At 45.4% G+C, this 12133-nt stretch overlaps 1 protein-coding gene across 1 annotated transcript in view; it reads right to left on the bottom strand.

Annotated features, from left to right (window-relative positions):
- LOC135516251 (lysine-specific demethylase 6B-like) overlaps nt 1-12133 on the bottom strand; it is a 165816-nt gene that overhangs the window by 71999 nt on the left and 81684 nt on the right.

The following is a 12133-nucleotide window of genomic DNA, read 5'->3' on the forward strand; positions in this document are numbered from 1 at the left end:
CGCTCTAACGACTAGGCTACCCTGCCGCCCCCGCCACCTTAGAGACAGCTGCCCTATGTACATAGTCATTGAACACTGGTCACTTTAATAATGTTGACCAACTGTTTCATCCACTTTGTATGTATATACTGTATTCTAATCAAGTCGCATCCTATATAACTACTGCAGTACACACCGTTTCTATTAATTTACTGTCCATACTGTTTTTATATACAGTTGAAGTCGGAAGTTTGGCAACACCTACTCATTCAAGGGTTTTTCTTCATTTTTCAAAACGATGAAATAACACATATGGAATCATGTAGTAAGCAAATGCCTTGATGACAGCTTTGCACACTCTTGGCATTCTCTCAACCAGCTTCATGAGGTAGTCACCTGGAATGCATTTCAATTAAAAGTTCATTTGTGGAATTTCTTTCCTTCTTAATATGTTTGAGCCAATCAGTTGTGTTGTGACAAGGTAGGGGTGGTATACAGAAGATTTGGTAAAAGACCAAGTCCATATTATGGCAAGAAAAGCTCAAATAATCAAAGAAAAAACGTCAGTCCACTATTACTTTAAGACATGAAGGTCAGTCAATACGGAACATTTCAAGAACTTTGAATGTCTCTTCAAGTGCAGTCACAAAAACCATCAAGCGCTGTGATGAAACAGGCTCTCATGAGGACCACCACAGGAAAGGAAGACCCAGAGTTACTTCTGCTGCAGAGGATAAGTTAATTAGAGTTAACTGCACCTCAGATTGCAGCCCAAATAAATGCTTCACAGAGTTTAACAGACACATCTCAACATCAACTGTTCAGAGGAGACTGCATGAATCAGGGCTTCATGGTTGAATTGCTGCAAAGAAACCACTACTAAAGGACACCAGTAAAAATAAGAGACTTGCTCAGACCAAGAAACACAAGCAATGGACATTAGACTGTTGGAAATCTGTCCTGAGGTCTGATGAGTCCAAATGTGAGAATATTGGTTCTAACCGCAGTGTCTTTGTGAGACGCAGAGTCGGTGAACGGATGATCTCCGCGTGTGTGGTTCCCACCATGAAGCATGGAGGAGGAGGTGTGATGGTGTGGGGGTGGCTAGCATGGCTAAATAAATAAAAACCCTGGAATGAGTAGGCACGTCCACATTTTTGACTGGTACTGTACATATATTTATATTCTGGACTCATTTATTCATTGATTATTCTGATATTTGTGAGTGTACAAACTGTATAGTATAGCAGTACTTGTGAGTGTACAAGCTGTATAGTATAACAGTACTTGTGAGTGTACAAACTGTATAGTATAACAGTACTTGTGAGTGTACAAACTGTATAGTATAACAGTACTTCTTAGTGTACAAACTGTATAGTATAACAGTATTTGTGAGTGTACCAACTGTATAGTATAACAGTACTTCTTAGTGTACAAACTGTATAGTATAACAGTATTTGTGAGTGTTCCAGCTGTATAGTATAACAGTACTTGTGAGTGTTCTGATGTGTTCTGTGCCTACTGTAAGTACTTGCAAGTGTTTCAATGGATGTGGCAGGATGATGACACCAATGTGTGTGTGTGTGTGTGTGTAAGTTCACCTGCTAGCCACACACAACCAACATTTCCGTTTTCTCAACCAAACACGAAGATGTTTAATTTTGCTCATGTTCTCTCTCTCACACACACACACACACACACACACACACACACACACACACACACACACACACACACACACACACACACACACACACACACACACACACACACACACAAAGACTGGCCACGTGCACCTTCCCGTAGAGAGAGCGAGCACAGGAAGAGAGAGAGAGAAAGAGGGAAGGCTCGTAAAGAGGGTGACCGTATGGAAAATAAGTTCAACGTACGACTAGCTTCATATAGAGCAGACCTTCCACCCCTACAGAGAAGAGAGGGAAGAGAGTGCACCAGAAAAGAGGAGTGAACAAGAAGTTACTGCGGTACAAAGTAAAACATACAACTGTACTGCTAAGACCAGAATTCAATGTCATACATCTTGTTTCCACTGCTCAGTAAACATATACTTCCAGATATCTATATGGAGTCATTGTTTTTGTGTGGAAGGTTTTTGGTTTGTTCAGAATATAATCAACCAGACATTTGATTCCAGTCAGAAACATTGATTCATCATTAAGCTATGATTGAGAATGACACAGAGAGAGCGAGAGAGAGAGAGAGATTATAAGGATGGCGGAGAGAGAGAATAAGTGATAGAGAGAAAAAAAGAGAGATACTATTGGTGAGAGAAAATTAGAAAGAGAGAGAGGGGGACAGAGAGAATTGAGGACAGAGAGAGATACTGTACCGTGCGTGGAGACACCAATAAGAAGAAGAGACTTGCTTGGACCAAGAAGCACAAGCAATGGACATTAGACAGTTGGAAATCTGTCCTGAGGTCTGATGAGTCCAAATTTGAGATTTTTGGTTCCAACCGCCGTGTCTTTGTGAGACGCAGAGTTGGTGAACGGATGATCACCACGTGTGTGGTTCCCACCGTGAAGCATGGAGGAGGAGGTGTGATGGTGTGGGTGTGCTTTGTTGGTGACACTGTCAGTGATTCATTTAGAATTCAAGGCACACTTAACTAGCATGGCTAAATACATAAAAGAGACACTATTGGTGAGAGAAAATGGGAAAGAGAGAGAGGGACAGAGAGAGATACTGTACTGTGGGTGGAGTGGTAGGTAGGCTGGGGGAATAAACTGGTGTAATCGGGGCCAGTAGTCAGTAGTGACATCTCTTTGGGTCTCTTACATAATTTAACATCCTATTGATTTGTCACTGGCAAGATTTGGCCCTCAGCCAATATGCAATAGCATTTGTAATATTTGAGCTTCAGCCAAGAAGAAAGGGCTGAGCGAGAGAGAAGGGAGAGGGAGGGGGTAGGAGAAGGGAGGGTGGACAGAGGGCAGAGAGATGGGTAGAGAGAGAGAGAGAGAGAGAGAGAGAGAGAGAAAGAGATAAAATAAATAAAAAGGTCCTGTGATGTTGATGTCAATGGAATTATGAAATATACTGACCACAAATTCCAATTGCCTCTAATTAAACTTTAACATCATCCTCAGCTCTGGCATATTCCCCAAAATTTGAAACTAAGGACTGATCACCCCAGAAGAATTTGACCCCAATAACTGCCGTGGGATATGCGTCAACAGCAACCTTGGGAGAATCCTCCGCATTTTCATTAACAGCATGACTTATACATTTCCTCAGTGAAAGAATGTACTGAACAAATGTCAAATTGGCTTTTTACCAAATTACCGTACGACAGACCACGTATTCACCCTGCACACCCTAATTGAAAAACAAACCAACCAAAACAAAGGCAAAGTCTTCTCATGACTTGTTGATTTCAAAAAAGCTTTTGACTCAATTTGGCATGAGGGTCTGCAATACAAATTGATAGAAATTGGTGTTGGGGGAAAAACATACAACATTCTAAAATCCATGTACACAAACAACAAGTGTGCGGTTAAAATTGGCAAAAAACACACATTTCTTTCCACGGGGCCGTGGGTTGAGACAGGGATGCAGCTTAAGCCCCACCCTCTTCAACATATATATCAACAAATTGGCGAGGGCACCAGAACAGTCTGCAGCACCCGGCCTCACCCTACTAGAATCTAAAGTCAAAGGTCTACTGTTGGCTGATGATCTTGTGCTTTTGTCACCAATCAAGGAAGGCCTACAGCAGCACCGAGATCTTCTGCACAGATTCTGCCAGACCTGTAAGACAAACATAATGGTGTTCCAAAGAAGGTCCAGTTGCCAGGAGCACAAATACAAACTCCACCTAGACACTGTTGCCCTAGAGCACACAAAACTATATATACAGTGCCTTGCGAAAGTATTCGGCCCCCTTGAACTTTGCAACCATTTGCCACATTTCAGGCTTCAAACATAAAGATATAAAACTGTATTTTTTAAAGAAGAATCAACAACAAGTGGGACACAATCATGAAGTGGAACGACATTAATTGGATATGGGGATATGGGGTATGTCTCTATCAGTTTTGCACATCGAGAGACAGACATTTTTTCCCATTCCTCCTTGCAAAACAGCTCGAGCTCAGTGAGGTTGGATGGAGAGCATTTGTGAACAGCAGTTTTCAGTTCTTTCCAACATATTCTCGATTGGATTCAGGTCTGGACTTTGACTTGGCCATTCTAACACCTGGATATGTTTATTTTTGAACCATTCCATTGTAGATTTTGCTTTATGTTTTGGATCATTGTCTTGTTGGAAGACAAATCTCCATCCCAGTCTCAGGTCTTTTGCAGACTCCATCAGGTTTTCTTCCAGAATGGTCCTGTATTTGGCTCCATCCATCTTCCCATCAATTTAACCATCTTTCCTGTCCCTGCTGAAGAAATGCACGCCCAATTTTTCAGTTTTTGATTTGTTAAAAAAGTTTGAAATATCCAATAAATGTCGTTCCACTTCATGATTGTGTCCCACTTGTTGATTCTTCACAAAAAAATACAGTTTTATATCATTATGTTTGAAGCCTGAAATGTGGCAAAAGGTCGCAAAGTTCAAGGGGGCCGAATACTTTCGCAAGGCACTGTACACTACTTGGCCAAGGGTATGTGGACACCTGCTTGTCAAACATCTCATTCCAAAATCATGGGTAATGGAATGGAGTTGGTCCCCCCTGTGCTGCTATAACAGCCTCCACCCTTCTGGGAAGGCTTTCCACTAGATGTTGGAACATTGCTGCAGGGACTTGCTTCCATTCAGCCACAAGAGCATTAGTGAAGTTGGGCACTGATGTTGGGCGATTAGGCCTGGCTTGCAGTCGGCGTTCCAATTCATCCCAAAGGTGTTCGATGGGGTTGAGATGGGGGCTCTGTGCAGGCCAGTCAAGTACTACACCGGTCTCGACAAACCGTTTCTGAATAGACCTTGCTTTGTGCACGGGGGCATTGTCATGCTGAAGCAAGAAAGCCCCCCCCCCCCAAACTGCACAGAATTGTCTAGAATGTCATTGTATGCTGTAGCGTCAAGATTTCCCTTCACTGGAACCCAGGGGCCTAGCCAAGGGCCGAGACAAACTTTAAAGTTGGCACTATGCATTCGGCCAGTTAGTGTTCACCTGGCATCCGCCAAACCCAGATTTGTCCGTCGGACTGCCAAATGGTGAAGCGTGATTTATCACTCCAGAGAACGCGTTTCCACTGCTTCAGAGTCCAATAGGCGGGGAACTTTACACCACTCCAGCCTACGTTTGGCATTGCGCATGGTGATCTTGGTTTGTGTGCAGCTGCTCAGCCATGGAAAGTAATTTCATGAAGCTCCCGACAAACAGCTATTGTGCTGACGTTGCTTCCAGAGGCAGTTTGGAACTCGTTAGTGAGTGTTGCAACCGAGGACAGACAATTTTTTACACGCTACAGCCTTCAGCATTCGCCGGTCCCATTCTGTGAGCTTGTGTGGTCTACTACTTCGCAGCTGAGCCATTGTTGATCCTAGACGTTTCACAATAACAGCACTCACAGTTGACTGGGGCAGCACTTGCAGGGCAGAAATTTGACTTGTTGGAAAGGTGGCATGCTATGATGGTGCTATGTTGAAAGTCATTAAGCTCTTCAGTACGGGCATGTCTATGAAGATTGCATGGCTGTGTGATAGATTTCATACACCTGTCAGCAACGGGTGTAGCTGTAAGGACAGACGCTGGGAGACGAGAAGCAAGTACAGGGAGTGAATATTTAATAAACAACGGACATGAAATAGAACATGGACAGCGTCTCGACGGGGAAACAAAACAACATTAATACTGACACGGGGAACAAACTGAGGAACAGACAGATATAGAGGGGGCAATCAACAAAGTGAAGGAGTCCAAGTGAGTCCAATGAGCGCTGATGCGCGTAATGATGGTGACAGGTGTGTGTAATGATGGGAAGCCTGGTGCCAGAGAGTGCCAGAGAGGGGGAGCGGGAGCAGGAGTGACAGTAACCCTCCCCCTCTAGGGGCGCCCCCCGGCGTCCCACCTGGGCAAGCCTGATGGGCCGACTGAAACATGAGAGTCGGACAAGCCGGCTGAGGCATGGAAGCCTGACGAGCCGGCTGAGACGTGGGAGCCCGAAGAGCTGGCTGAGGCGTGAAAGCCTGACGATCCAGCTGGGGCGCGGGAGCCCGACAAGCCGGTTGAGGCGTGGGAGCCCGACAAGCTGGCTGAGGCGTGGGAGCCTGACGGGCCGGCTGAGGCAAGCAAATTTCTTGAACCAGCTAAGGCGTGGAAGCCTGACGAGACCGCTTCCTTCGGCAGTGGCACCCAGACCCGACGTCACAGACAAAAACAAAAACTCCCTGATGCGTCAAATTGTGGTGTTAGCATTCTGTACAGTACAGGGGACAGAATACAGGGGAGTGAACATTTAATAAATAGCGGACATGAAACGGGGAACAAACTGAGGAACAGACAGATATAGAGGGGGCAAACAACAAAGTGAAGAAGTCCAGGTGAGTCCAATGAGCGCTGATGCACGTAATGATGGTGACAGGTGTGCGTAATGATGGGTAGCCTGGCGCCTGAGAGGGGGAGCGGGAGCAGGCGTGACAGTAGCTGTCCAGCTACGTTTGGCTATGTACCTCGGTACCTCGGCCTAAACATCAGCACCACAGGTAACTTCAACAAAGATGTGAACAATCTGAGAGACAAGGCAAGAAGGGCCTTTTACGCCATCAAAAGGAACATAAAATCCCAATTAGGATTAAAAAAACTTGAATCAGTAATAGAACCCATTGCCCTTCATGGTTGTGAGGTCTGGGGTCTGCTCAACAACCAAGAATTCACAAAATGGGACAAACACCAAATTGAGACTCTGCATGCAGAATTTAGCAAAAACATCCTCCGTGTACAACATAAAACACCAAATAATACATGCAGAGCAGAATTAGGCCAATACCCGCCAATTATCAAAATCCAGAAAAGAGCAGTTCAATTCTACAACCACAGTAAGCGTTTCCCAAACATTCCATAACAAAGCCATCACCTACAGAGAGATGAACCTGGAGAAGAGACCCTGATCCTGGTCACAAACACAAACAGACCCCACAGAGCCCCAGGACAGCAACACAAGTAACCCAACCAAATCATGAGAAAAGAAAAAGATAATTACTTGACATATTGGAAAGAATTAACAAAAAAAACAGAGCAAACGAGAATGCTATTTGACCCTAAACAGAAAGTACACAGTGGCAGAATACCTGACCACTGTGACTGTCCCAAACTTAAGGAAAGCTCTGACTATGTACAGACTCAGTGACCTTGCTATTGAGAAAGGCCGCCATAGGCAGACATGGCGCTCAAAAGAAGACAGGCTATGTGCACAATGCTCACAAAATGAGGTGGAAACTGAGCTGCAATTCCTAACCTCCTGCCCAAAGTATGACCATATCAGAGACACATATTTCCCTCAGATTACACCGATCCACAAAGAATTAAAAAACAAACCCGATTTTGATAAACTCCCATATCTACTGTGTGAAATACCAGAGTGTGCATCACAGCCGCAGATTTGTGACCTGTTGTCACGAGAAAAGGTCAACCAGTGAAGAACAAACACCATTGTAAATAAAACCCATACTTATATTTATTTATTTTCCCTTTTTGTATTTAAACTATTTACACATCGTTTCAACAGTATATATATCCAATAATATAACATTTCAAATGTCTTTTTCTTTTGGAACTTTTGTAAGTGTAATATTCATTTCCACTTGTTTTGACAATGTAAACATATGTTTCCCATGCCAATAAAGCCCTGAATTGAATTGAATAGTAAGGGTAGCAGAAAGAGAGAGAGAGAGAGAGAAAGAGGGAGAGAGAGGAGCGAGGGAGGGAGAGAGAGAAGGAGAGAGGGAGAGAGAGAGGGTGATTGTGTGTCAGTGAGTGTACAGTCCACAGTGTTATCAGTGCTGCTGTAATCAGTTTTATAACAGGGTTAAAGCCAGACTTACTGGATCCACAGGCCAGACCTGTCTGCTTCCCAAATGGGACTCTATTTCCATGACTTAGGTCAAAAGTAGTGCACTATATAGGGACACGGTGCCATTTGGGACTCATTACTGGTCTGCTGAAAGAAACCTGGATCTAAAATAATGTAATATTCTTTAGCTGTCCTTAATTGATGCTTGCATGATGGAATTGAACCAATAGAACAGGCCCAAAAGTGCATACCCCACCCACCTGGCACTCCAGGCAGAGAGAGTTCAGATAGTTTTTGAACCCAGGTCTGGTTAGTTCGCAATTCAACGGTTCAATCACGCGGACAAATTAAACAACTTCTTTGCTCGCTTTGAGGACAATACAGTGCCGCTGACACGGCCCGCTACCAAATCCTGTGGGCTCTCTTTCTCCGTGGCCAACGTGAGTAAAACATTTAAACGTGTTAACCCTCGCAAGGCTGCCGGTCCAGACGGCATCCCAGCCGCGTCCTCAGATCATGCGCAGACCAGCTGGCTGGTGTGTTTAAGGACATATTCAACTAATCCCTGTCCCAGTCTGTTGTCCCTACATGCTTCAAAATGGCCACCATTGTTCCTGTTCCCAAGAAAGCTAAGGTACTGAACTAAATGACTATCGCTCCGTAGCACTCACTTCTGTCATCATGAAGTGCTTTGAGAGTCTAGTCAAGGACCATATCACCTCCACCCTACCTGATACCCTAGACCCACTCCAAGTTGCTTACCGCCCCAATAGGTCCACTGACGATGCAATCACAATCACACTGCACACTGCCCTATTCCATCTGGACAAGAGGAATAACTATGTAAGAATGCTGTTCATTGACTACAAATCAGCATTTAACACCATAGTACCCTCCAAACTGGTCATTAAGCTTGAGACCCTGGGTCTGAACCCCGCCCTGTGTAACTGGGTCCTGGACTTTTTGGCGGGCCCACAGGTGGTGAAGGTAGGAAACAACATCTCCACCCTGCTGATCCTCAACACTAGGGCCCCACAAGGGTGCGTTCTCAGCCCTCTCCTGTACTCCCTGTTCACCCACGACTGCGTGGCCATGCAAGCCTCCAACTCAATCATCAAGTTTGCAGACGACACTACAGTGGTAGGCTTGATTACCAACAACGATGAGACGGCCTACAGGGAGGAGGTGAAGGCCTTCGGAGTGTGGTGTCAGGAAAATAACCTCACACTCAACGTCAACAAAACAAAGGAGATGATCGTGGACTTCAGGAAACAGCAGAGGGAGCACCCCCCTATCCACATCGACGGGACAGTAGTGGAGAAGGTGGAAAGTTTTAAGTTCCTCGGCGTACACATCACGGACAAACTGAAATGGTCCACCCACACAGACAGTGTGGTGATGAAGGCGCAACAGCGCCTCTTCAATCTCAGGAGGCTGAAGAAATTTGGCTTGTCACCTAAATCACTCACAAACTTTTACAGATGCCTGGTACGGCAACTGCTCCGCCCACAACCGCAAGGCTCTCCAGAGGGTAGTGCGGTCTGCACAATGCATCACTGGGGGCAAACTACCTGCCCTCCAGGACACCTACAGCACCTGATGTCACAGGAAGGCCAAAAAGATCATCAAGGACAACAACCACCCGAGCCACTGCCTGTTCACCCCGCTATCATCCAGAAGGCGAGGTCAGTACAGGTGCATCAAAGCAGGGACCGAGAGACTGAAAAACAGCTTCTATCTCAAGGCCATCAGACTGTTAAACAGCCATCACTAACATAGAGAGGCGGATGCCAACATACAGACTCAAATCTCTGGCCACTTAAAGGTTCACTAGTCACTTTAAATAACGCCCCTTTAATAATGTTTACATATCCTACATGACTCATCTCATATGTGTATATACTGTATTCTACACCATCTACGGCATCTTGTCTATGCTGCACGCCATCGCTCATCCATATATTTATATGTACATATTCTTATTCATTCCTTTACACTTGTGTGTATAAGGCAGTTGTTGTGAATTTGTTGGATTACTTGTTAGATTTTACTGCATAGTCGGAACTAGAAGCACAAGCATTTCGCTACACTCGCAATTAACATCTGCTAACCATGTGCATATGTGACCAATACAATTTGATTTGATTTACAGGCGCACACACACAGGTGTCTACAGATGGCACCATGCACAGGCGCACGCAACCCTGCTCACGCCCAGTCCCACAACACATACTTCCCAATCACATTCAAGCGTGAGTCAATGCCCCTCCTATACATTCTTCCTTCTTTCAGCTTCCTTTCCTCCTCCTCATCCCCCTTTCCCCTGGAGCACTTCTTCTTTAATAGGATCCTTCTCTCCACAGAGAGGAAGGACTGCAGACAGGAATGAAAGGAGGGAAGCGGAGAGAAAGAGAGGCAGAAAAAAACTAGATTAATGGACAGAAGGAAGCAGAGAGCCACTGAAATAGAGAGAAAGAGAGAAAACTCAAACAGGCTTTCCTCTTGACGTCGTAAATAATTCAATTTCTGTATTTTTTCCCCATCTTTTTTTTCATTCCCTCATTCTCTCTGTTCTTTTTTAAAGGTATACTCAACTGGGAGCAGGCAGTCTGATTAATTGGCAATTAATGTTTAACGAGTTACAGCTGTGTTCAATTAGCACTGGTATCAGCGCTATTCCTCACGACACCTCTCTCCCTCTCTCCTTCTCCCTCTAGTATTCTCTGTCCCTCTCTAGCTCTCTCCCACTCTGCTTCTCCCTCCAGTATTCTCTCTCCCTCTCTCCTCCCTCCAGCTTCTCTCCCTCCCTCCAGTATTCTCTCTCCCTCCAGTATTCTTCTCCCTCCTCTCTCTCCCTCTCCTTCTCCCTTCTCTCTCTCCTCTCCCTCCAGTATTCTCTCTCCCTCTCTCTCTCCCTCCCTCTCCAGTATTCTCTCTCCCTCCAGTATTCTCTCTCCCTCTCCCTCCCTTCTCCCTCCAGTATCTCTCCCTCTCCCTCCAGTATTCTCTCTCCCTCCAGTATTCTCTCTCCCTCTCTCCTTCTCCCTCCAGTATTCTCTCTCCCTCTCCCTCCAGTATTCTCTCTCCCTCCAGTATTCTCTCTCCCTCTCCCTCCAGTATTCTCTCTCCCTCCTCCCTCTCTCCCTCTCCCTCCAGTATTCTCTCTCCCTCCAGTATTCTCTCTCCCTCTCTCCTTCTCCCTCCAGTATTCTCTCTCCCTCTCTCCCTCCAGTATTCTCTCTCCCTCCAGTATTCTCTCTCCCTCTCTCCTTCTCCCTCCAGTATTCTCTCCCTCTCTCCCTCTCTCTCCAGTATTATCTCTCCCTCTCCCTCCAGTATTCTCTCTCTCCCCCTCTCTCTTTTCCAGAAATGTCCTATATCCCATTCCCTGTGGTTCTCGCTGTCATCATGTCATATGGGAGAGAGAAATACATCCTCTGTATAGATACTACCTATCTACCACAAGTGATAGTAGATGTGATGAATTGTCCCCCCCATTTTCTTTGTCTCTCATACCTATCTTCCTCTTATTTATCTAATTCATCTGCCTCGCTGTCAAAACACGTCTCATCGCTAAGTCTTGTGTGTGTGTGTGTGTGTACGTGTCTGACAGGTGGATGAATGTAAAGCCTGCTGAACCAGAGAGCAACCTATAGAGGGCCAAATATCAGACACATTCTCATACGGTACACACACACACACACACACACACACACACACACACACACACACACACACACACACACACACACACACACACACACACACACACACACACACACACACACACACACACACACACACACACACACACACACACACTTCACTTTAGGGGTTACAGCGGTTCTTGAAGAGCTGGTTGATCCACAAAGCTGAGTGTGCAGTACACAACATGTCTGTAGCATGTCATGTTGACATGGAATACATCACAACAGCATCAGACAGACTAGTGGGAGAACAGCAGGCAGAGCACTACAGCAACCTGGACAAAGAGAGAGGGAGGAGAGGAGAGAGAGAGATTGAATGTGTATGTGTGTGTTAGTGCAGGTAGGCTACACATGTTCGAGCAAAAGTGTGTGATAGTGAGTGTGTGATAGTGATTGTGAAGGTGTGTGTATGTGTGTGGAGCTGGCTGTTGGTCGTGGTCTTTTCATAGCCTCCTTTTCAATCGTCT

This window comes from Oncorhynchus masou, chromosome 27 (genome assembly GCF_036934945.1).
Source record: "Oncorhynchus masou masou isolate Uvic2021 chromosome 27, UVic_Omas_1.1, whole genome shotgun sequence".
Taxonomy (NCBI): Eukaryota; Metazoa; Chordata; class Actinopteri; order Salmoniformes; family Salmonidae; genus Oncorhynchus; species Oncorhynchus masou.